Consider the following 26,081-nt stretch of genomic DNA (forward strand, 5'->3'; position numbering starts at 1 on the left):
TCAAAATTGCTTCAGATTAGAGGAACAGCACTTAGGATGCTGTTCGGCATTTCTGCCTCCCACATCAGAATGCCTAAGGTCAAGTTTAACTGTTCTTTCTGCCCTGGCTTTCTGTTCCCAAAAGTGCTGGCTGCAGTTGGTGATGGCTTGTGAAGCTGGATAATTGACATTAATGTGAAGAACTTGGCTTTTTTTTAGAACTTGTTGTTAGTTCTGCTCTCCTTGCTTTGGCCTGGCAACCCTGAATGCATTTCACTATCTTTCTCCCTTCAAGTAAGTAAAAATAAAATTAAAGAATGCATAGAATATAATATTTTGATCATATGAATATTAAAAATAAACAAAACGGAGTGATTTTATATGGCAACTGAGTCAGTTTGTTGGAATCGCTTTTTATATATTGTTTCACTTATAGGAATATTTTATTGTAAAATCAAATTTTCCATAGCTTTAGTTTTCAATAAAGTGTGCTCAATTTTTTCAAGTTGCATATTATCATCAATATTTATGATAAGATTAATACAATGGCTGCCTTGTAATTACAACACTCAAAAATTTCCATTTTCATTTTATTTAACATCAGATTTCAAGGTATACTACAGGGCTGTTATAATCAAGGCATGGTGGTACTGGCACAAAAAAAAAAGACAACTAATAGAACAGGAGAGCATATTTACAAACTTTACATCTGATAAAGAATTAATGGCTGGGATATATAAGGAGTTGAAAAAATTCAATAACAACAAAGCAAAGAACTCAGTTAAGAAATGGGCTAAGGCCATGAGCAGGCCTATTTAAAAGGATCAAATCTAAGTGTCCAAGACACATGGAGAAGTTCTCAGGATCAGAGCTATTAAGGAAATGCTAATAAAAAACAAAATGAGACATCACCTCATTCCAATAATCAAAAATTTAAAAATCTAGTGAGAATGTGGAAAAAGGTACAATGATGTACTGTTTTTGAAAATACAAACTAATAAAATCAGTATGGAAGATAGTATGGATATTCCTTAGAATGCTAAAAATAGGTCATCACCACAATTCATCTATCACACTCCTGAGAATATGTATATAAGGACATGAAATCAGTGCATGACAGAGTTACTTGCACTCAAGTACAAAAGAGCACTCAATTCACAAAAGCAAAGTTACAGCATCAATCGAGATGGCCGTCAACTGATGACAGGAAAAACAAAATGTGGCATATAAACGTAATAGAATGAACCGGACCCAATCATAAAATGAATGAATATTGACATTGCAACAACATGAATAGAATTTGAAATCAGTAAGTTAAGTGAAACAAATCAGTCCCCAAAAGACATATGTCATATGTGATCCCTTGTGGTAGTTTATATAAACAGTATAGAATTTCACTTGGATGCCAAATCACTTAATCACTATAGTGATTCATTGAATCTTACCATATAAATGACAATATAGTTTTGTTTCACACATTAAAAGTTGAATGGGACCAGGGACATAATAAGGACTCTAGGGGTAATGGTGGTGCTCTGCTCTTAATTTGGCTGTTTGTCATTGGTGTGATCAGATGACAAAAATACTAATTTATCTATACACTTAGTGTATTTCATCATCTGTATTCCATATTTCAAGAAAATGGCTAAAATATCATTTCCCCCCATTTTATAAGTAGAAAACCTTTAGGCAAAAGAGATGAGTAACTTGCATAAGGCTGCATAGCTGGTACTCCAGCAGAAGCCAAATGCAAATCGGATTCTTTCTTAACATCTGAGACGCATTTCTTCAACTATGTCAAATTACTCTCTGTTACCTTAGCTTAGAAATTTTATCTTCCTGCTCTTGACAACCAAAAACCCAGAAAAGAGAAAGGTATGGATTTATATATATATTGGATACTGAGTTACTTAGTGCTGCTTAGGGTTTGCTATCTGGGTAACTGTTTTTCTTTGAGGGATATTCTGATAGGACAAGACCTTGAGTTTGTAAATCTGGCTGAGAAGCAGATCACTGTGACTGATTACTCTGGCAGTTCATGATACATGTACACAAAATGTCTGATGTCCATGTTAGGTAGATATTCAAATAAAACCAAATACATGTGTACTCTATTTTCAGGCCCCATGAGTATGTTATATTACATAGCAAAAGGGGGTTAAAATGACTAAGTGCAATTCCTTAAATTTAGGAAAAGGATGATTATGGTAAAAATCAATATGATGTAATATAAGGACTCAATCAATCATTGTTTGTTTGGCCATGGAAAACAGGGGCCACTAAAGCAAAGCAAAGAAGAAGTTTCTAGAGAAATTGAAAAACAAGAAAGCCAATTATGTCCTGGGCCTAAAGAGAGAAATATATGCTTGTTGGTATTTCTGATTTTGCCAGTGAGACTTTTTAGGACTTTCAGTTCATTGAATTGACATTTTAAAATCACTAAGCTTATGATAATTTGGTAACAGTCTCAATAGAATTTTAGTACAATAACCCTTCTTTCAGCCGGTGCAGTATAATCAATAGGCTTACGTTAGTGACTTATTCTAGTGAGTAGACTGCCAGAAAATGGAATGCTGCTTCCTAGAGAATGTTATAAAAAGATGCAATCTTTCCTTGTAGGTGCACCCACATCTCCTCTTGCAACCCTCCCTTGGGCTGAGGGCACTCCCTGTCACGTCATTCAGAATCCCACAGAGAACCCACTTGGTGAGGAAGCAAGGCTGGGCAGCAGCCACATGCATGGATTGATTTGGAAGATATCCTCAAGGAATTGAAGCTTTACATGATTGTTGCCCCATCCAGCAACGTAATGACACCAGAATCCCTCGGACATACTACTCTGATTCCTGACCCACAGGATTGAGGAAATAAGTCATTGTTTTCTTTAGCTTGTGATGCTTTGCGATAAACTGTTATACAGCAACAGCGAATTATAAAATTATTTTGTCAAATGAAGAGAAAGTAAGAACAGGTAGAATTGCTAGTTACGTATTTTTGCTTTTCTTTACTTAAACCGATATAAATGGAAAATTGTGAGAAATCCACCCAATATTTTAGTATATTAATACACACATATAAAAACTGACATTTTTATAAATGTAATTTGGTCAAACTTTATTAAGATTATAAATGGAATTACAGTCTTAATGTTGAGAATAAATTGCCCCAACCACACAATTGACTAAATATATTCATCCATTTTACATGTATGTTAATGGATCAGAGCTGTCAAAATTATGGTAAAATCAAACAAGGTAATTATTTTCTAATTTTCCCCCTGGTCTTTCTTCTGTTTTGCTTTTCTTTTGTAGCCTATATTTAATGGAACAAAGCATGCCAGAAACTGAGATTGATTAATGGCTTTTCTAATTTGTCACAAAAAAATGCTCCCTAGGCTTCAGTTTATGAAGTTTAACGACTTCCAATCTAATCCATTAAAGAAAATAATCATCTACTTCATAATACTGTTATATTGAAACTTAGCATGAAAATTTTGGGATTGAATAGAAACATTAAAATGAATTATCCTTTTTTACACTTCTCTGAGTATAATTTATCTTGGCTAAGTAAATGTGGCAGCCACAGTATATTACACGGCAGGAAACCTTTGCCTAGATCACAAATTCTGTACTTACAAGTTCATTTAAAATGAAGCATTAGTTCATCAAATATGTTCCTACATAGCTGGAATACAATTCCTCAAATCTAGGTTATGTATTGACAAGCCTATAAATTGTTTCTTCCACATATAAAAATCATGGAGACACAGGAATTGCACGCCAGAATTTCCCTGCAATCACTCTTTGCCCCCAGCCCCCAGTAAATTCAATGAATTTCTACTCCTAGATGCTGCAATGGGGAAAGCTGTACAGCTATACAAAGTACTTTCCGTTAGTATTTTCTTTTTGAGATGCTGACTAGTTTGACCTTTTAAAACTAACTCCCTAGGAAATTCCTGTGAACAGGGATTATGCAGCTTTATTTTGTAACACATCTACTGCTACAATGATATGTTGTATTGCATTTGATCTATGTTTAATTCACAACAGATTGTTCAATATTCACAAGTTACCAAAACTGGAGTAGACCTATATTTTTACATGAAGGGATGTGGAATTCCATGTCTCAAATGTACTTTTCCTCCTTAATTCACATGACTGTGTCAAGATGTATGTTAGCACTTCCTAATTAAGAGAAGGAAAACTGTGAGACATTTTAAAGAAGAATGGTTGTGTTTATACTCATAGAACCCAATTCAAGTAAGAAATTAAAGGACACAATAATTTGTACATCTTTCAACAAAGAGACTTGTAATTAGGCTTGCATTCACAAAGCACAAAAAATGTGCCACCATTCTGTGAAGGGAAAATGTGCTCACCTACAAATCAATTAGGTCTACTAATGAAAAATGTGTATTTTATAATGATTTGATGTAACACACGAACTTTAGATAATAAATCATAACAAGAAATCATCAACAGCAATATGAATGTTAAAATGTGAATGATTAATTATGCATAACTTCTGTCCCCAGAGTGGAGCCCCTGGAACAGCAGGAGATCTGCATAGATGCAAAAATTGTTATTTTTACAGCCTGATGGTTGGGAAGGGGTTTTGTTCTACTTATGCGTTTTTAATAAACACATACAAAGTAGCATTTCATCTTAAGTATGAGAAAGGTGACAGTTCCAAGCCAGCACAACAAACATTTTTCAGTGGTGGGTGTGATGTGTGATCATGACTTAATCGTCTTAGAATGTTCTGCCTTTTGTTTATAGGAAAGGAAATAGGACTCCCTTGAAGCTGTTAAGCACCTTACATGATTTCAGCGAAATTTGTTCCAGTGTTTTGTATGCTTTTCCTGTAAACGTTTTCCCTTGTTTTGTTGGCTGTCTCTGAAGAGGTTGATTGTTTATTTCCTTTAGTTTTTTTCTAGTTTAACTAGAAATTAGGCAGTGAAAACTTGTTTCTTACATTTTCGTGAGGGGAAGACAAACAAAATGGGACAATCAAATCCATACTAGACTGCTCTATATCAAGTGTGCCTCTTACAGTTTTATGGATATACTACTAATCTTAAAGTTGCTGGGAAAAATAGGTTATTTCTAACAATTCAGGTAATACAATTTTTTCCAGAAACCTTTTTGGAAAAGTCAAGCTTAGCTAGTTTCACATGATTTAAAACTCTGTCTTTGCCACTTTTAGCTTAATGACATTGTTAAATGCCAGAAACATTTGGTAAGAGGCTTTCTTTTCATACAATATGCCATATTTTTACCTTTTAAAATAATAGCTGTCAAATCACAAACATGGCTTGCAAATTTAGTCACAGTATTACGGAGTCAGCATCTTGAATTTCTATTGTGGCAATATACTCCTATTTGAGCAACATGAATGGAACAAATAATTTCCTGCATCTTTTTGAGTAAATATATTTATTTTTATTTTGAAAAAGGTCAGACATAGATAGATTGAATCCAGGAACTAGGAACTCTATTTGAATCTCCCACATAGACAATAAATACCTAAGTGTTTGAGCATCTGCTGTTGCTCAGGCTATGCATTAGCTGAAAATTGGATTGAAAGTGGAGGAGTCAGGAGGTACACCGGCACTCAGAGATGGAACACAGGCATCCCAACTGATGACCTCACCATGAGGACAGGTGCCCAACCCAGTTTATTTTCCTAGACACAACACCGACATACTCATCAATTTGATATGTTGCACAATGGACTAATTCAAGCAAAACAACAATCTTCTGTCTGTTCTAGAAAATCTTTAAATGTGGTATTTAATGTCACAAGGCTGGCACAGGATAGCATATTCATGTTAACAATGTTTGTTAAACATATGGATACAGTGATACAATATAAACAGAAGAGGCAGTTGAGATTTAAGGTACCTGTTATTCATCAGGTACTTAATGTCATCAGAAAGTGCTCTGTAGACAGCTTGTTATTCATGTGTGGTGGTGACTGAGAAGACTGGTGGGGATTAAGTTAAATGTGATTTTCACACCATGTTTATAGGAAAACACTGCTACTTTGGGAAACAAATCAATTGCTTATAGAAGATGACTGCTTCTACATCTGACAGGACACACAAACCATTTTTCTGATCTGTCTCCTTCCTCACAGCTTTATACCATGCTGTTTGTACATGTGTCAGTAGTTTCTTCCAATTGCACATCCGCACTGTGTCTAATGCATTGGCAGGTGCACCTCAAAGTCCTATGACACTCAAGTATCAGTATATCCAGACAGGTTCAGGAGTCAGACCGCCTGTGTTTGATGCTCTAATTTCTTTTCTTTTAAAAATATTCACTAATTTTATTGGAAAGGCAGATTTATAGAGAGAAGGAGGGAACAGGGAGATCATCAATCCACTGGTTTTCTCCCTAAATGGCTGCAATCTCCAGAGCTGAGCTAATTTGCAAGTGGAAGCCGGCAGCTTCTTCCAGGTCTTGCACAAGGCAAGAGACCCAAGAACATGAGCCCAAGAACATGAGACCCAAGAACATGAGCCATCCTTTGCTATTTTCCCAGGCCATAAGCAGAAAATGGAATGGAAGTAGACCAGCCAGAACAGGAACAAATGTCCACATGGAATGCTGGCCCTGCAGTCAGAAGGTTAGCCTGTTGAGGTACCATGATAGTCCCGATTCTACCAATTATATCTGCACTATGTAATAGGTTTGTGAATTTTGACAATGTAGCCAACTACATCCTTCATAAATAGTTACCACTTCGTAGTTCTTTGGAGAATTAAATGGACTAACTGTTTCATGTTTAAACACTTAACAGACAACCTGGCATGCTATCAGTACTCTGGCTAGCTGTAGTTAGTACTATTGTTAGTACTTTAAACCTCCTCATGGGACCTAATGAGAAGTATTAACAGTATTCTATCCTCAATAAGGCAGGAGGAATTTGAGTTTTTACATTCACCATTTTAGATTGTGCATGGTTGAAAACTGTCTTCTCTGTCACCTTATTGTTGCAGAAGAAGAGGGAATACTACCCAACTGGGTATCTCAGCAGCCAAGGGTAGGATTTTCCAAGAACATCACCCATGAAATTTGATGATGCCAGCATGATAGGAAGACTAATATTCAGCCTCACAGCTTGACGTCTACTCAGTCACTCAGCCTATCTGATGCTCCCTGGAGAGGAGAAAGGAAATGCAGGAAAAGTAAAGCAGACACAGGCAAGAAATGCATGCCTAACTTCCAAATTCCAAAGGTGAACAGAAGACAGATTCTGTCTGGCCCTATTTACAGAGAACATCCACAAGAAATATTTCTGGTTGGTGGATGATGGTTTGCTTGACACTGCTTCAAAAGGAGGTCAGAAAGCTCACACATCAAAACACTTTTGAGATATGGTACCATCTGGGTTATAGACCAAAGGCCTGTCGAAGACGCCTGTTGTGGTCATCACATAATACTTGTCATAGCTGTATGAAACAGACTAAACAGTATGGTGATGTGATCACAAAAGGACACACGTATAAGAACAAAGTGTCCTTCCCCAATAGCAGCAAAGTAAGTGCTTATAAAAAGGTGTGGGCATGAGGGTCAAGGGCAGGAATGATTGGTTGGTCACCTCAACAATCACCAGGAGGATACCAATTTGTGATAAGACAGCAGCAAGTTGAAAATGCTTTTGCCCTGTCACACTATCACATCAATCCTAGATAGCTTGTGTTCATTCTCTAAAGTGTGAAATTTGCTGTAATTGCCTAACTTGTATCCAGTAAGTACAACATTGATCCATTATTTGAAATTGTATTGCTTTTGTTATTTTAAAAATTATGTATGTATTTGTTTTCTGAATGGCAGATAAACATAGACACAAAGGTGGAAAAATAGATGGATCAAGAAATATGGCAAGAACTAGAAATGAGGCAATCCAATCTGAGATGTATATGACAGAAGTGATTTCATTGGCTATGCAAAATGCTTTCTCCAGGATATAATTTTTGAAACCCAAATTTTGGTTCTTTTCATGTTAATTAATAAGACTAAAAGTTAGTCAGAAAATGGCCAGGAAAGCCTCACCAGAAAATTTCTCCATCACCATGACAATGCTGCTGCTCACTGCTCTCACCAAATGGTAATTTTTCAAAAATTTTGAGGGGACATACCATACAGTTCTGATTTGGTTCCTTCTGTCTTCTTTTGACCTTTTAATCTTAAAATATCTCTAAAAGGATGTAGTTTTTCTTTAGTTAATAATGTCAAAAAGCATAAATTGACAAGGTTAAGTTCTTATGAAATGAGCTCTTCTTTAGGGATCTCTTAAACGGCAGACATTATTTCTTATAAAAGTGTGTTGGCCTTGATATATAGGGTTTATGATAACAAATAAAATTTATATCAAATTTTATCTTTTAATTCAATTTTCTATGAACTTCTCAAAATACCCTTTATAAATTAATACAAGAGATTAGTTAATATGCTATGAAAACAATGTAGAAGAAAATGAAAAGACTTCAATAATAGCTGTTTTAGCTGACTCTAAAAACAGCTGGAAGCAGAGCTGGATCAGACCAAACAAAGTATTCAAGAATTGGAAGACACTACTAAGAGGCCAAATGTAAGAGTTATGGGAGTCCCAGAAGGTGCAGAAAGAGAAACTGGTTTTACAAATATATTTAATGTAGTAATCAAGGAAAATTTCCCTCATCTGGAGAAAGAATTGTGAAGCAAGATCCAGGAGGGGCACAGAACTCCCAACAGTCTTGATCAAAAGAGATTTTCACCAAGACACATGATCATCAAGCTCTCTTCAATCGAACATAAGAAGATATTTAAATGTGCATGTGAAAAAAAATCAGCTGACATATAAAGAATCCCAATTAAACTCACAGGAGATCTCTCACAGGAAACTCTACAGGCAAGAAGAGAATGGAGTGACATATTTCAGATTCTAAAAGAAAGAAAATGTTCGGCCTAGGATAGCATATTCTTTCTTTCAAATAAATTTTAAAAATAAGTAAAACTTTTAAGAAATTTTAATAATGGCTTTTGTCTGTGGTGTAGATTGCTGATTTGCAAAATTTGTTCACAAGCCATACTTAACTAATATATATGTTGATGGGTGTTTTTATAAAACTGCTGTGTGCTTAAGTACAAGTTAGCCTATTTCTCAGAGAGCTAACCAATTAGTTCACTGAGTAAATTAAGGTAAGTCTAATGTCTTTGTCTCTTTAAAGAATGACTCCCTGCCTGGCTTGTATGGAACCAAAAAAGAGATGTAATGGCAGGAGAACATTTGGCAAAACCTTCCGGCCTTTGTGAGGCAAAAGAAGAAAAGCTCAAATTGAGTCTGAACATCATATAGTGTATGTCCCTGTGCCTCCCTGTGCCTATGTCAGTGAAAGTGGGGTTCGGAATTTGTATTTTTTTGGGGGGGTGGTGAAGGAACTTTGAATTTAGTACTATGAATATTCTAGAGTGATCAGTAGCTATGGTGGCACCTATTTCCATTTTTTTTTAAATAAGACTTATTTATTTCTAATTAGAAAGACAGATATACAGGGAGGAAGATCTTCCATTCGATGGTTCACTCCCCAAGTGGCTGGGATGGCTGGAGCTGAGCCGATCTGAAGCCAGGAGCCTCCTCCGGGCATCCTCGACTGCTTTCCCAGGACACAGGCAGGGAGCTGGATGGGAAGCGGGCCACCAGGATTAGAACCAGCGCCCACCTGGGATCCTGGACATTCAAGGCGAGGACTTTAACTGCTACAGTAACGAGCCAGGTCCTATTTCCATGTTTTAATTCATTCCTCTCATGATTCTCCAGAATCTATCTCTTGTCTTAATTTCCTTTTTTACAAGAGTAAAACATATCCATGCAGATGTACACACTCACATAACAGAAACTGCCATTTTCATCATATTTACATGTGTGGGAAAGTAGTCTTAATTACCTCTAGAATTGTTTCATTAAACAGTAACTTCTCACTGTGTTCTTACCAACCCCTGTCGATCACTTGTCCTAATTTCCGTCTCTATGATTTTGTCTGCTTAGCTGCCCCATATAAGTGGAATCATGCAATATTTGCTCCTTTGTGACTTGCTTATTTCATTTAATAAAATGTCTGCTTCCTATCTCATGTTTGCCTCAATGGTGTCAACAAGCATATCACTACTCAGTGGCTCCTCAGGTTCTCCTTCAAACCAAGTCATCCTATTCAGTAACTTTCCAGCTTTGCAAAAAAATTGGACACCAGATGATGGGAATCTTTTCTTTGGTCAGTATGTCTTCAAATATGTGCAATATCTCTATCTGAGCCTCTTTTAGCCTGGCCAAATAAAACAACCAGCAAGAAATCTAAATGATATCTAACATTAAGTGGTATCTTATATACTGACATTTCTTATATTCTGATAATGTTTCAGAAGATGGATTAAGGGATATAATTCAAATGCAACATGACCTCTGAAGCAGAGGAAAGAACGCAAAGTACAACTTCATTTAGCTTCAACATGCATCAGGGAATCAGTATCTTATTATACTCTGTTATCATTTAAATCTGAATTTCTTTCCATAGTAATGGCTGCATTAATCCTGTAGTTAATATGTCTAAAGTTAGCAAATGTTACATATTTCAAGACTGTTATAAAAATGGGTAGTAGCGGTGACTGTAATTTATTTTCTTGTGTCTGCCAGTGAATAGAAGGGGGAAAAATGACTCTATCAAACATCAGACAAAGGAGAGATAAATTGAATAATGTTAGTCAATGACCTCGCATAGGCAATAAGAAACATTAACTTCTGCATTCAATTATTGTTCTCCTCAGAAGCACAGAGAATTTAGAACAACTATCTACTCTTTCTTGATTTAAACTAAATGTGCAAAGTCAGTCTGATGGATAACCTAATAAGACTGCTGAAGGACAGACTGGTTCTTTGTAACACTGCGCCTCGATCAACTTGCAGTGTATTATCCAGGACAGATTTTATTTTCCCTTGGGGAATGTTCCATTAAACCTACATTTCCTTGCTTTCAATTTTTGGTGCACGACAAAATCATTGACCTGTAGGTGTTAGTGTCTCTTTCTCAATTTTCCCTAGATTTTTTTCCTTCTCCTTGGAGGAACAGTTATGACAAATATGACTAATAGTAGAGAACTGAGAAGATCTGAAAAAGAGATCATCAATTATCTGGATGGATTTCCACTAACTTCTGATGATTTTTTAAAAACAAATTTAATGATCATACTAACATGTATAATTTTTGGTTTTGCTATTTATCGGTCACATGGTTGAATTGAAATGTTCATTGTTAAAATATTTTTCCACTGAAAAAAATTAACTATATTTGGAACTGTCTCAAATATCTAAAACCACTGTTTTAGCTGATCAGTGACTGATTTTATTTATGAAACTTGTGATATTATGTTAAAAACAGAGCCTGGCACGGTGGCCTAGCAGCTAAAGTCCTCGCCTTGCATATGCTGAGATCCTATATGGGTGCCGGTTCATATCCCGGCAGCCCTGTTTCCCATCCAGCTCCCTACTTATGGCCTGGGAAAGCAGTCGAGGGCGACCGAAAGCCTTGGGACCCTGCACCTGTGTGGGAGACCAAGCGGAGTCTCCAGGCTCCTGGCTTTGGATTGGTTCAGCTTTGGCCATTGCCACAACTTGGGGACTGATCATCACATGGAAGATCTTCCTTTCTGTCACTCTTTCTGTATATCTGCTTTTCCAATAAAAAAAAAATGAAACAGCTCTTAAAAAGATAGTCAATCTTTGATCAAGATATATGATGTTACACTGGACATTTATCTGTTAAATTCATAAGACAATACTTGAATGTCTATCTGGATCCTTCTCAGTGTTTCTTCAGCTACAAATATGTAAGGTTACCAAGAATGTTGGATTCCCCTGAAATCTCTTTCGTATTTCTCTACTTCTCTATGTACTGTTATTTTCATTCATCTTTTAATATCCCTATCTCCAGGTTTAAAGGAAAGAGAACCAAAGATGAAAACAAAACAAAAAAAGGAAACAAGGAAACAAACCAAAAAGCCCGCAGCCCTATCTGGTTATCAAATCTTGGATAGTGTTGACTTAAATTTTAAATCAGTTGACAACAAAAGCAATATGCGATACAGAAAATTACAAATATGACATCTTGTTAGGTACTTCCTTTTATGACCATGGATGACTACGGGAAGAGTTGTATGCTCTAAAACAAATTCCAGCTCTTTTCAACATGGCATTTTTCTGTATAAATTATCAAGAAATGCTGTAAAAGAGTACTCTTTGAGAAAAAAATTAAAAAGAATGGACATAGAGTGATGGATAATTATATTGGAGGAGGTCACATCAAGCATTTCTTTAGAGAAGACGACACAGTGGTCATCAGTTTCTTTATTTCCATCTACTGTATGAGACATGACATCCCTTCTCTTCTGCGATTTTTCTGAGTTGTACCCAGGGTATGATGCTAAAGCAGTCCTTAAGAAAAGAGACATATTCCTTTAAAACAACCATTTGGGGCAGTAAGATAGTCATCTCTACCACCAGAGTACAGGGGCTTAACAGATAGCTCTCTTTACTCAGGCAAACCCAGAAGGCAGCAGGCATGGCTCAAGTGATTGGATTTCTGCCACCCGCGTAGCAGACCTGAGCTGGTGGTCTCCCACTTGGGTTGTGCCTTGGCCCAAGGTCGTTGTAGGGATTTTGAGAGTGACTCAGGGAATGGGAGATGTCTTTCCCCACCAGCGCTACAACTTCTCAAATAAATACATAATCAATTTAAAAGTAGTATTATTAAATCAATTCTGGGAATTAGAATAAGATAAACATAACATCCACTTCTGATAACCCCTTCACTAGAGCAATGCCAATATCGGCTCTTCCTCTCTTTTTTCCACATGTCTTCTTTTTGTTTTCTATTATTTTTTCTTCTGGTAAGACTTTCAAACTTCAAAATACATAAAATGAAAAAGTATATAATTACATTAACAAAGATACTTCCATTACATTAAGGATGCAGTCTTTTCATCACTGAATTGTCTAGCTAAGACTTTGATAGATTTAATTACTAAAAGCCTCTGCTAGTATAATACAGACTTCTCAACCCCTCGTGCAAAGCCATTGACCTTACTGACACTACAAAATTCAATTGATGTGATTCATTTTTAATCCCTGGAATTATAATGAAAGGTGAGTAGTCTATTAATCTATTATAGGCATATAAAAGTTGATACTTACTTTGATATGCAGGATAATTAAGTTCTAGAATTTTGCTGTACAATTATCTGCCTATACCTTTCAATATTAAAATGAACACTGAAGCAATTGAGTCAATCCCATATTAGTACTTTTGTCTCAATAAAAATGTTTTCTTTAAGCCAGCACTTTGATATAGTAAGTTAAGCCTTCTCCTCTGGTGCCAACATATCATATTTGCATATGGTTTAAGACCCAGCTAGTCTACCTCTGATCCAGTACCCTGCTAATGTTTCTAAGAGAGTAGCAATAAATGGCCAGAGTCTTGCAGTCTCTACTACCACGTAAGAAACCCAGAAGAAGCTCCAGGCTCTTGGCTTTGGACAAGTCCAGGTCTGATTACTGCACCCATTAGAGGAGTGAACAAGAGGTTCCCTCTCTGTTTATCCTTCCCATTCTGTAAATCTGACTTTAAAATAAAAGAGGAGGCCTGGCACGTTGGTCTGGTGGCTAAAGTGCTTGCCTTGCATGTGCCTGAATCCCATATGTGATACCATATGGTTCTAATCCCAGCAGCCCTACTTCCTGTGGCCTGGGAAGCCAGTCAAGGACATCCCAAGGCCTTTGACCCCACATGCAAATGGGAGACCCGGAGAAAGCTCCTGGCTCTTGGCTGTGTATCAGTGCAGCTCCGGCCACTGAAGCCACTTGGGGAGTGAGTCATTAGACAGAGGATCTTCCTTTCTATCTCTCTTCCTCTAGGTATATCTGACTTTCCACTAATAAATAAAGAAACAAAGAAGTAAAGAAATAAGAATAAGTCCTTTAAAAATATTTTAATTAATTTACTGACTTACTTTTGTGTGTATAAGAAACCACTATTTTTCTTTTCTATTATCTTAAAATTAAATTTTATTTATTTGAAAAGGAGAACTACAGAGAGATAGGGAGAGAAGAAGAGAAAAATAAATCCTCCACCCACTGGTTCCCCTTCCAGTGGCCACAATAGACCAGGTAGGCCAGGTGGAAGCTGGGAGCCCAGAACTCAGTTTCCACGGGTGGCAGAAGCCCAGCCACATGACCCACCCTCTCAGGCACACCAATACAGAGCTGGATCAGAAGTGGTACAGCCAAGACATGAACTGTGCTTCCAAAATGGGATTTTGGTTCTGCAGGCAGAAGGCTAAGCTACTGTAGAACAAGGCTGGCCCAAGAAGACAATTGTAAATGCAAATGCATTTGCAAAAATCATGTTTTGAAGTCATGTTATATACAATATTGTGACAACATTAAATGAAATACATTCTATAATTGTAGATAACCAAGTGATTAAATTTTAAATGCTCTCACCGTAATAAGTAAAAATTTAATAAAATAATATGGCAAACAGCTTGATTTTATCTCTTCTATACTGCATAAATATGCATTCATAATCATTTTATATACAAGTACATCCAGCTTTTGTTATGTTATATAAATATTTTAGAATAAGATAGGATAAATATGATTCTATAGGAAGATAGGCCATTGTAATAGCAATTCAAGACAATTTTGAAGAGCTGCTTCTATTTCACATTAATTAGGAGCTATCAGAAAGAAAAAAAATACTAATAGAGTTGCATAATGATATAACAAGCAGTTCTCCAAACAGATGTGACAGTGTTTCATGACTATCCCGGTACATAAGGCAAAACAAAACAAAACAAAACAAAAACACAAAACCAAACAAAAAAACTGTATGCACACCAATGGTAATCAGTGAAATAAATACAATATGAACACTAAAACAGTGGTAGTTAGTGTTTAGCAGTGGCTAAACACACAGAGATGCTAGGTAGCTCTAGACGGGGAAAAATAATTAGGTCTTTTGAGGTATTCACACATCACTAAAGAAACAAACACACATGCATGAAAATAAGACAGTTACTTCATCTACTGTAAAAACATATCCTACTAAATGTAAAATAACCACAATCTAGATAAAATTTTATTGCTGTAAAATTTCTTCTATGTTGATGGTTGATTTTATTCTTTCTTGTTCTCATTACTTTTCCTGGTTACCAACAATAACCTCTGATGTTTAATCTGTTATCTTTATTTCTTGGCATTTTACCCTGCAGGGAGCAACTGACTCATTCCAAGTTTTGGGATGATCTCTCCGTAGATGAATCTAGATATTTCAATTTTTGCAGATTGTTAAATCTTGTTTTTCCAGCAGGACAGATATTAGGTATATCTGAAGCCTAGCACAGAAAACTAACATGGTTATATTTTGTCTGTAAAGGCACCTTTTCAAAGACTATCCCGTAAGTACGAGCTGGCACCTTGGTCTTCCAAAAATGTCTTCACACAATTAGTTTCTGATTCTTAGAATTTATTCTTCTTCTCAAGTTATTTGTCCCTTTATCAAGAAATGAGTCCCTGACGATATGATTCTTATCACTCTCTGTTGTCCAACATGATGATAAAAAATTCCTGTGCTGATATTTGGATTGCTTTACTTTTGTTCAGCTTGTATATGGTAATTTATTTTAAAATTATTATTATTATTATTATTATTTTAAAGATTCACTGACATTAATTGAAAGACAGAGAGAACGAGAGACAGAAATGAAGAGGGACGAGGGCAGGGAGGGAGAGATGAAAGGAGAGGCAGTCAGAGAGTATTTGATTTTATGGTTTGCTCCCCAACTGGCTGCAATGTTCCAGACCAAGTGCAGGCCAGAAACCAGAAGCTTCATTCTGGTCTCCCACTTGATTTGTGGGGAGCACTGGGTGAGCCATCTTCCACTGTTTTCCAAGCAGGGTGCTGGATCTGAAATGGAGCAGAGGGGACTTGAACCTGTGCCTTTATGGATATTAGCATTTTAGATAGCCACTTAAACTATTCCTACATAGGGTTATTTCAACTTCTACTTACATTCCCTCTTCCTGTTAAGGCATCTCAGTTTTAAGTGCCTTGAATTAAAGTTCAACTTTTAAAATTTCCTTTAAATCATGTTCAACTCTGGTTTGTTGCAGATAATAATTGTAAAAAATTGTTTCATCTGCTTTTTTATGTGAACATGTGAATTGATTTTATAATTACAATGTTAAATATTACTAAACTGTACTTAATTACACATACATATAAATATATGTTATATAAGTATTTTACACAAAATGTCTTTTTCATTCTTACTTGCTACAAAATTTCTAATATTTCTTAAAGACTTAGGACAAAACATTTCCTTTTGAAAAGTTTTATTTAAGATGTCATTCTATATCCATTTTCTTTATTGACTCTATTTACATAACACTTTATTTACATCAGTTTATTTACATGTAAAATCAGACTCTGGGAGGCAACAGATGATGACTTCGACAGTCTGGTGCCTGTATATACTGGAAGACTTGGACTAAACTGAGTTCCCAGCTTTGGTTCTGGCCTCAGCTCATTCCCGGCCATTTAGGTAGCAGGGGGAGTGAATCAGTTGATGCAGATGGGTTATCTCTATTTCTCTCTTTTGGTCTCTCTCTTTCTTCTGCCACTCAAATAAATAAATAAATCCAATCCAGAGTTTGATGGTGTCTCTGGATTTGGCTAATAATGCCAAGTGAGATGTTTCATATGATAGCATAGCTAACAACACTCAACAATTCCTCCCGTGTTCTATGCACACTGATGGGTTTCATGCATATTTTCTCATTTACAAACTTCAGCAATTTACTAATCTTAACAGATGGAAAGCACAATTGCAGAGGTTCAAATTTTTATCCATTTAGTTCAAATTCTAACATTTTAAAGGACAAGCTAAATTTTAACTTCTTATTCTTGTTTATTCTTCACATTTAGAACCCTAATTTTCTATTTCTGTGTCAATACTAACAGTCTGCGCTTTTTTATTGAATAACCTTTCATAAAAACATCGTGCCCCCCAACTCTATTTGATGAAGTAGATGGATCTGTGGGATAGTTTTTGACGTTCCCAATGGAAGGGACCCTACCATTTAACTAGTTGAGTTGAGTCATTTGTAGATAAGTGGAATTTGAGGAGATGGCCCACAGCATAAGTCTGAAACAGATGGCAGATATTGAAGAGAAATAACTGCTTCCAAGCATAGTAGCTCATTTGACCCCTTTTGTAGTTTCTACCTCCTCCTTTTGTAGTTTACATTAGGCAGTAGCTCAATAAACAGATAATAGGTTGAGGAAACCACAACTGCCTTTTTCTGGCCATTCTGATTTTCTTGAAAACTAAGACCTCACTCTAGGCCCAAGGAGAGCCATAATAAAATTCGTATTTAATTTCAAAAATAAGTATAATAATCACTATTATAAAATTTGTCTTGCAAGTAGTAAAGTGGTTTCTCAGGCTAACTTCTACTTGCAGTACCCACATCCCATGCGGGTACTAGATCAAGTACTTGTTACTCCACTTCTGACTTAGCTCCCTATTTAATGCCTAGGGAAGCAACAGAGAATGATCCAAGGCCTTGGGACACTGGACCACGTGGACACCTGGAAGAAGCTCCTGGCTCTTGTCTTTGAACTGGCACAGCTCTGGTTGTTTTGGCCATTTTGTGAGTGATACAGAAGATGAAATGTCTCTTTCTCTCTTCTCTCTCTCTCTCTCTTTCTTCACACATACATAACTTCTCCCCATAACCCTTTCAAGTAAAAAATAAATATATAATTTAAAAAATAAACACAATTCATCTTGTAAAATAAACTGTGTGATATGTCCTTTATAAATACCACGTGCATGAAAGTACATCTTGTATTTATGTTACTTGCACAAAAAGACATTTCTTCTGTAAACGCTAGTTTTGTTCCTCATGTTTAAGTAGTACAATAATAATGACTATTTTCAAAATGTCAAGAACATTACATGAATAATCCTTCTGACTAGATTGTGACTGTTATTTTGGATGAAAAAAGAAAAGCTGACAGAATGTAAGAAAATTACTCAAGGTCATGCAATTAAGTAAGCAGAAAGGCTACAACTAGGATTTAAATGGGGCCATTAATCAATTTGATTCATTTGATAAATATTTACTGAACACCTAGGTTCTTTTTTAAAGATTTATTTTAGTTTTATTTGAAAGGCAGAGTTACCCATTCACTGGCAATCTCCCCAAAAAGCCCAAAACAATAAGAGCTAATTCCATCGAAAGCCTGCAGCCAGAAGCTTCCTCTAGCTCTCCATCAAGGGCCCGGGGACCCAAGGATTTGAAGCGATCTCTGCATCTTTCCTAGTCTATCAACAGTTAACCCGATCAGAATTGGAGCAGTGTGGACACAAACTAGTGCCCATATGGGACACCAAAGCCATAGGCCGATCTTGAGAATGGTATCCCAAGATGCCAGCCCCTGAACACCTATTCGATGGGGGTTGAGGGAAGATAGTAAGTACAAAGCAGTGAAAAAAACACAACATTCCTTCCTCAAGGTGCTTCTAGGCTTCTAGACTAATTGGATGAAAGCATAATAATAATAATAATAATAATGTACAGGTCAATCCATATTTAATAACCAAAGTAAGAGCTTTGGAGGGAAAACCCAGAGCATAAAAACACATTACACAAAGGTCACCTTGTCCATTGTGAGTCAAAGAAGACTTCCGAGGAGATCACTCTTTTGAGACCAAGAAACAGAAACGTTGAACAATAGAAGGTGGAGAGTAAGATGGGGATGGCTGGAGAACAGGTTGAATCAAGCCCCAACTTGTCCAAGCACCAGAAATGGCAGTGGTGTCAGAGCTAAGGTAGAGAGTTTGGTTAGGTTAGGGTTAGACAGACCTGCCTGTGCAGTATCTTCCAAGTGTTGAAGGACTTGGATTCATTTCAAGTATGATAAAGTCATAATTTTTAAAATTATGACATATTTATTTTGCCTTATTGTATCACACATGTGCCATATCTCACATTTTTACAATTTTATTTTATTTTTATAAGATGAATAAATGTCATGGATTTCACAAGGTAGAGTTAAAGGCACAGAGATATTTCCCAGTTTTAGGGAGCATAATATGAAGACAAGTATTGTGTATTAAAAACTTCATCTTGTTTAAAATGTAAGAAACAACCTGGAAGTGAGAAGCAATGTATACTGAAGGTATATTCAGACGGCTACTGCAGGGGCTCAGACAGAACATGCTAATGGCTGCAGCAGTAAGGTTGCAATGAAGGTCAAGAGAAACTGATGGATTATAGAACAATTTAAGTGATAAAATCAACAATGTCTGGTGAGGGATTAAACATAGAGGATAAAGGAAAATGCAGTTTCAGAGATGATTACCAGATTTATTGCTTGCATAATCTTAATGTATTCTGCTTCATTGTACTGCAAATAGCAGAAGACATTTAAAGCAGAAAATCATACTCATTTTCTCAGTTAAAACGCAAACATGTTCCAAAAGTTCATAGAAAAATGAAGGCCTGGGATCTCTCTCCTCCTTTTGCAGAAAAGGAACAAGGCAGTGGAATTATATTGTTTTTTGTTTTTACTTTTAAGAAATAAGCTACTGTGGGCCCGGTGGCGTGGCCTAGTGGCTAAAGTCCTTGCCTTGAACACGCTGGGATCCCATATGGGCGCCAGTTCTAATCCCGGCAGCTCCACTTCCCATCCAGCTCCCTGCTTGTGGTCTGGGAAAGCAGTCGAGGACGGCCCAAAGCCTTGGGACTCTGCACCGTGTGGGATACCCGAAAGAAGTTCCTGGATCCTGGCTCCGGATTGGCATAGTATCGGCCGTTGTGCTCACTTGGGGAGTGAATCATCGGACGGAAGATCTTCCTCTCTGTCTCTTCTCTCTGTATATCTGACTTTCCAATAAATAAATAAATCTTAAAAAAAAAAAAAAAAAGAAAGAAGCTACCGTATGACCCAGTTATCCCACTTCTGGGAATATATCCAAAGAATATGAAAAAGGCATACGAGAAAGGGATCTGTAGTCCTGTATTCAAAGCAGCTTACTCTACAATTGCAGAAAAGGAAACAAGCCAGATGCCCATTGAAAGAGGAATGGATAAAGAAACTGTGGTACATCTGCTCTGTGGAATACTACTCAGTCATTAAGAAGAATGAAAGTCTACCATTTTCAGCCAAATAGGCCAAATTTAAGAGTATTATGCTCAGTGAAATAAGTCAATTCCTAAATGACATATTTTATATGTTCTCACTGATCTAAGGTGGTCTTCACGCAAAATACAAGATCAATAGCCCTTTCAATATTATTTTTGCTACATTTCAGGGAGTTTGATATTTTTGTTTTTATTTTCATTAATTCAAAAAGATTTGTTATTAACCTCCTCATTGACTCATAGGTCATACAGTAGCATTGTTTGCTTCAAGAAGGTTTTTGATTTTCAGCGACACATTGCTCATTTATTAGTATGTTATTTAACTTCATGGTGTTGAAAATTTTCTAGTTTTTCTTCCTGATGTTTAGTTTGTGTTGTGGTTTTTCATTTAAGGGGATGTATAGTAACTTACTTGTGAAATAGAGACTATCACATCCGGATGTGAAAATACAATGCAGTATACATTTCTACTTCTAAATCAAAAATGGGTTCCCAATGAAACTGTTAAATATATCTTGACAATAGGATGCTGAACTCTGCTGCTCTCCATACCTACAATGTCAGGATACATCAAATAGCAGACTGAGGAACTTATTAATGATTATGAAGGACTATACGCTTGTAATAACTTATGGAAAATCAGTTGCAGGGGAGGAGATTTGGGAAGGAGGCAAGAGAAATCCCAGAGACTATGGAATTGTATCATTAAATAATAAAATAAATAGATTTAATATGAAAAGTAAGAAAAAACTTAAAGTAATTTAAAAAATATTTTTATATTACGCTAAATGAGGGACTTTGAAGATGAGTTGTGCCTGGGTGTGGGTGTGGAACACAGCTGGGTACCACTGCAGATTCCACACTTTCTCCAGGTCCTTGCGTTTAGAAACATTTCACATTTTTTTAGTCTTCCTCCTCCATCTTCCTTCCTAATTTGGATGTTTCAGTTTCCTGGAGCCTCCTTCTCCCACCATCTTTGACTTAATGGGTTGTACAGTTTACAGATGGAAAGAACAAATGGGATTTTCCTGGTGGGATTATGCAGAACATGAGGTATACATGTATGTATAAATACATAATTATCTATCTATCTATCTATCTATCTATCTATCTATCTAATCTATCTATCATACTTACTTAAAAATCAGATTCCCTGACATACATTTTTTTCTTTTAATCTGTGCCAAATATGTGTCTTCAGAAAAGATCTTATTTTCGTACTAGACTTTGTATTGAAGGTCATTTGGGTTAGTGCTCATTGGTACAGCCCAAGCCTGGCTCCCACCATGTGGAAACAGCATTTAGCACTTATTGAAGACTGGCGGATCCTTCCTCCCATTACCGGGACCTCTCCAACTTCCTGACACTGATTAATTCATGAAACTTTCAGCACAGTTCTGTTCCATGTGTCCATTCATTAAAAATACAAAATAAGTTAAAAATGAAATTACAAATTAAATTTATTTGGATCAAAATTTTCAAAATATGTCATTTTTAATAATGTGCATTTCCTTGAATTCATTGAAGACCTCCACATAAAGGGATTAAAAGAAAACCTGAAAAAATATAAACATTCTGTTTAAATAATTTTCATTTATTAGTATTTAAAGATTGACTTATATTCGAAATAGTTGCAGAGAGAGAGAACCAGAGGTCTGTCACCTGCTGGTTCACTCTGAATGCTACAATGGCCACAGCTAAGCCAGGCCAGGTCCAGGAGCCTGGAACTTCATGCATGTTTCCCGATTGGGTTTCAGACACACAAGTGCTTGTGTCAATTCACTGCTTTCCCAGGCGTTATTAGCAGGGAGCCGGATGGGAAGTAGAGTGCCTGAGAGTTGAACCAGGATGGTGACATCATACTTGGTGTCTTAACACACTATGCTGCAACCAGACTCCTAATTTGTTTTTATTTGAAACTGGCTTTCTTATAACAAGAATAATAAACACTTTCTACATTCCATATCTGTGTACACAAATATATATGAACATTAATTTTTATATATGCAAATATGTACAAATATATATGTACTATAATTTTTATGAAGTATTGAATGGTTTATTTTCAAATGTGAATTTAAGCCAATTTCTGCTTTGTAGATATCATTAGGAATAGTGTAGCACTATTCTTTGTTGTTCTTTGGCAAGTCTAAGTAGAATTTGAATCATATTAAGTCACAGATTATCTTTTGGCTATAGTCTGCCAACATCAACTGAACTTGTAAATTCCATCAGAAATGTTTACTTTATGCTTTCTGTAATTTTTCAATCATGATATGAAAGATTATATAGTGCCACAGTTGCAGAAGAAATGTATGACAATGCAGTCTAGATTAATGACATTAACTCTGAATAGGCATGCTAGTTCAGTTTTCTATGGAGTTTTAAACCAATTTTTACATGTTTGTTAGAGGCAGAGGGAATGAGTGAGCTCTCTAATTCCTTGTTCAACCTCTGTATGCCTTAATCACAAAAACTGAGCCCCTGGAAACTGAACTGGGTCTGTCATCTGAGGGGCAGGAAAGCAATGACAGCATCCATCATTGGCACCAACTGGAACCAGATCTAGCAGGAGGTTGTAGTTGGGAGCTTGGTGTTGTACTGACGTGCTCTGTGTAATCTGCTAAATGCCCACCCATTTACCAATGTTTGAAGTGTTCACATACTCATATAAAAATAATGTAGCTGCATATGACCTGCCCACCTCTGCCAGCAAACTCTAAGTCAATCTACAGGTTAATTATAACATTTAATGTAGTGTAGGTACGTTTCAAACAGTTGTTACATTGATTTGTTTAGAAGACAGTAACAAGAAAAAGAAAACCTATACCCACTATAGCAGTAACCACCATTAGCCTAACTACCTAGTTCAAGTCTTGGTTGAGTTAATGAATGTAAAATTTATGCACATTTATATATCTGTAATTTGAAAAAGAAATACTTTAGAAACCTCAAAATTTTGTGTAGTACTAGCAGTTTATTCTTGCATGGTCACTGAAATGGTAAATATAGTTGGTTTTAGTATATGTATTGCTGAAGTGGACACAATGTAGTTGGTTTTAAAACATAAGTTTTTCATAATTTTCATTTTAAACTTAAAAGAAACTGATGATATCAAACTTTAAAGTGCTTAATAATATTGAATTAAATTATTCCCATATGCATCCAGAAAAAAAGCTCATAAAATACATTTATGCAGGCTGTTAATAATTAGATTAAGGTTTTCATTATTTTGAATGTTTATGAGAAGAGTGCATGTGAATCATATCATTCAGTATGAGTTTTGTGCATCTGAGCTTTGGCAGATTTACAGCCTCTCATAGTAACACATTTCTCCATGGAAATCTTTAGTCAAAGGCAATAACATATTTTTCTAAGATGAAGCATTCACAGATATACGTCACACAATGTTTACTCTCCACCACAACATGATACATTTAAGAATTATTGCTTTTGAAATAACTGAAAATTAAGTTTGTTAGCAAAACATCATTCTTCTGTGTGTAGGCAGATGTATTACTACTAGGATTTACCCGCTGCTTTGATGAAAACATGCATGAAACAAATCATTGTATTTTAGCAGTCTATTTAATCCTATCAAAGTTCTTAAATAATAGTATTCTTTTTCTATGATATACTGACTGGATTAATTTGGTGCATTGTTCAAAATAATTAACTACTGTTATCAGAAATCAAATTTCTACAGTAGTGGGAAAAGAAACAAGTCTGGCCTTTCCTGGTTGGTCTTTTGTTATGAAAATGTATTCTCACGTGTCATTAAATGACTTCAGCAATCACATCATTTCTAAAAGGATAACAAAAGAACTTAGCTTAAATTATTTCCTGAAAGATAAAAAGGACACTTTCTGAAACCATGTATTTCAACAGCATCAGCAGTCAAATAACTTTTTAAATGCCATTTTTAAGTCAAATCTTAGGTAGGGCAAATTAATAGAATATTTATTAAATACACAGGACTGAAGCATATAAAACCTCTAACTTGCCATAAAACCAGATAAGCAGAAGATTGCCTATATATATAAAAAAATGAACAAAGCTTTGCTTCATAATTAATGATTGTAACCTAAAATATTCCTACAGCTTATAATATTATCCCCACAATAAAAATAGCACCCCAGTATCCTGTTGGGAGTATTAATCAAGCATTGTGAAACAGAGAGCACCTATGCTTAGAGTCTAATTAAGGAATATTGATTTCATGGCTATCTGTTGAATGTCTAAGTAAAGATTAGAGACAAATGAGTGAGTTGCCCATAAAAATATTAAGCAACTTAATGTTTATAGAAATATGCACATGGTGATGAAATGAAGTCCAATGGAGTAATTGAGAACTTTGGCTATTACCTTAATATAAAACAGAAGAAAAAACCTTTTTCTTGGGTGAGTTTTAAAATGACTTGGCAAGTAGCAGAGTAGAGGTTAAAATAAATCTCTAGAAAAGCATCAAAGCCTGTAATGGTGGGCCAAAGAGACAGATTGTAAATGACTGTCAAAAGATGGTACTTTCTAAGTTTGCCAGAAATTAGAGTAGTGTCAAAAGCCTTGAACATGTTTTCTCTAACATAGGTAGATTGCTTACTGGATTGCTTTAATAATTTTTCCTCCACAAATACTCTATATTGTATAATCTCTAAAGGAGAGAATGAATCATGATGGATTATTTACTATTCAAATTTGATTGCTATAATTATATTATTACCTAAAGGTAGACAATCAATAGCATAATGTTTTCACATTACAAATTTAAAATAGTAATTACAGTGCCAGCTATTAAGAGCTTAGCTCTCACCCTTTGCAGGTACATACATTTAAAAAACCTTCCAATACTATCAAAGCTCCCTCAAAAACAATTTTAAATTAGAAAAGGTAAATAATGGAGTTAAATTTTCTGTTTCATGACTTTAGGAAACAGTAGTTCAAACTACAATAAAAATAGAAGATTAAAGCCAAAGCCAGAATAATATTATCGAAGTCATTCATTCTTTTTTTCCAGACAAAAAAGAAGCTGTGTTTTGCAATGTGAAGGAAGCTAACCCACAATTGCTGTATACTTATCATACAATGGCAATAACAACACACTTCGGAAAGGAGAAATAGAAATACTGAAATCATCATTGGATTGCAGCCTTCAGCTCTTTATTCATCAAGCAACAATTGTTACACGAGCATGTGAGAGTTAAGTTCCCACGAACAGAATTCACATATATCATAGTACAGTTTCCTGAAAGAAACACTGCAAAGAAACCAATATAACTTCATACATGTCAGCTGCTTTAATGGAGGGTGACAGGGAAGTATACAGTGATAAGAACAGAGAACACTAATATAAAAAGGAACGTAGAATATTGCAACAGCAAAAATAAGACCACTTGAAATTGATGTTAATTATGAGGGTGAGAAGCATACTTTCACGTGAATATTGATTTTTTTTAATTAATTTCTATTTTATTTCAAAGGCAGAGAGACTACAAGAGAGATGTAGAGACAGAAGAGCTTTTCAGCCACAGGTTCACTTGGCCAGTAACAACTGACAGGGCTGGGCTGAGCTGAAGTAAGGAGTCTGGAACTGAATCCCAGATTCCCGCAAGGGTGGCAGGTGCCTAAATATTTGAGCTATCAGCACCTGCCTCCTTAGGTGGACATTGGCAGGATGTTGTATTGAAAGCAGAGAAGCCCCAACCGAAGATCTAAGTATCCTATTTACTAGGAAAGAAATCATGACATGATGTCAATCAAACTATATAAAATTGGAACTTTTCTTAATAATTTAACTCAAAGCACTACTTGAACCTTGTCTGTTCAATGCAATAAAAAAAAATCTAAGATTACTA

General features: G+C 35.8%; 1 protein-coding gene across 16 annotated transcripts in view; it reads right to left on the reverse strand.

The window, feature by feature from the left end:
* Positions 1 to 26,081, reverse strand: part of RALYL (RALY RNA binding protein like) — a 632,446-nt gene that overhangs the window by 139,877 nt on the left and 466,488 nt on the right. The window lies entirely within an intron of this gene.

Source organism: Ochotona curzoniae, unplaced genomic scaffold, assembly GCF_017591425.1.
Source record: "Ochotona curzoniae isolate NIBS_2020 unplaced genomic scaffold, NIBS_Ocur_1.0 contig_1071, whole genome shotgun sequence".
Taxonomy (NCBI): Eukaryota; Metazoa; Chordata; class Mammalia; order Lagomorpha; family Ochotonidae; genus Ochotona; species Ochotona curzoniae.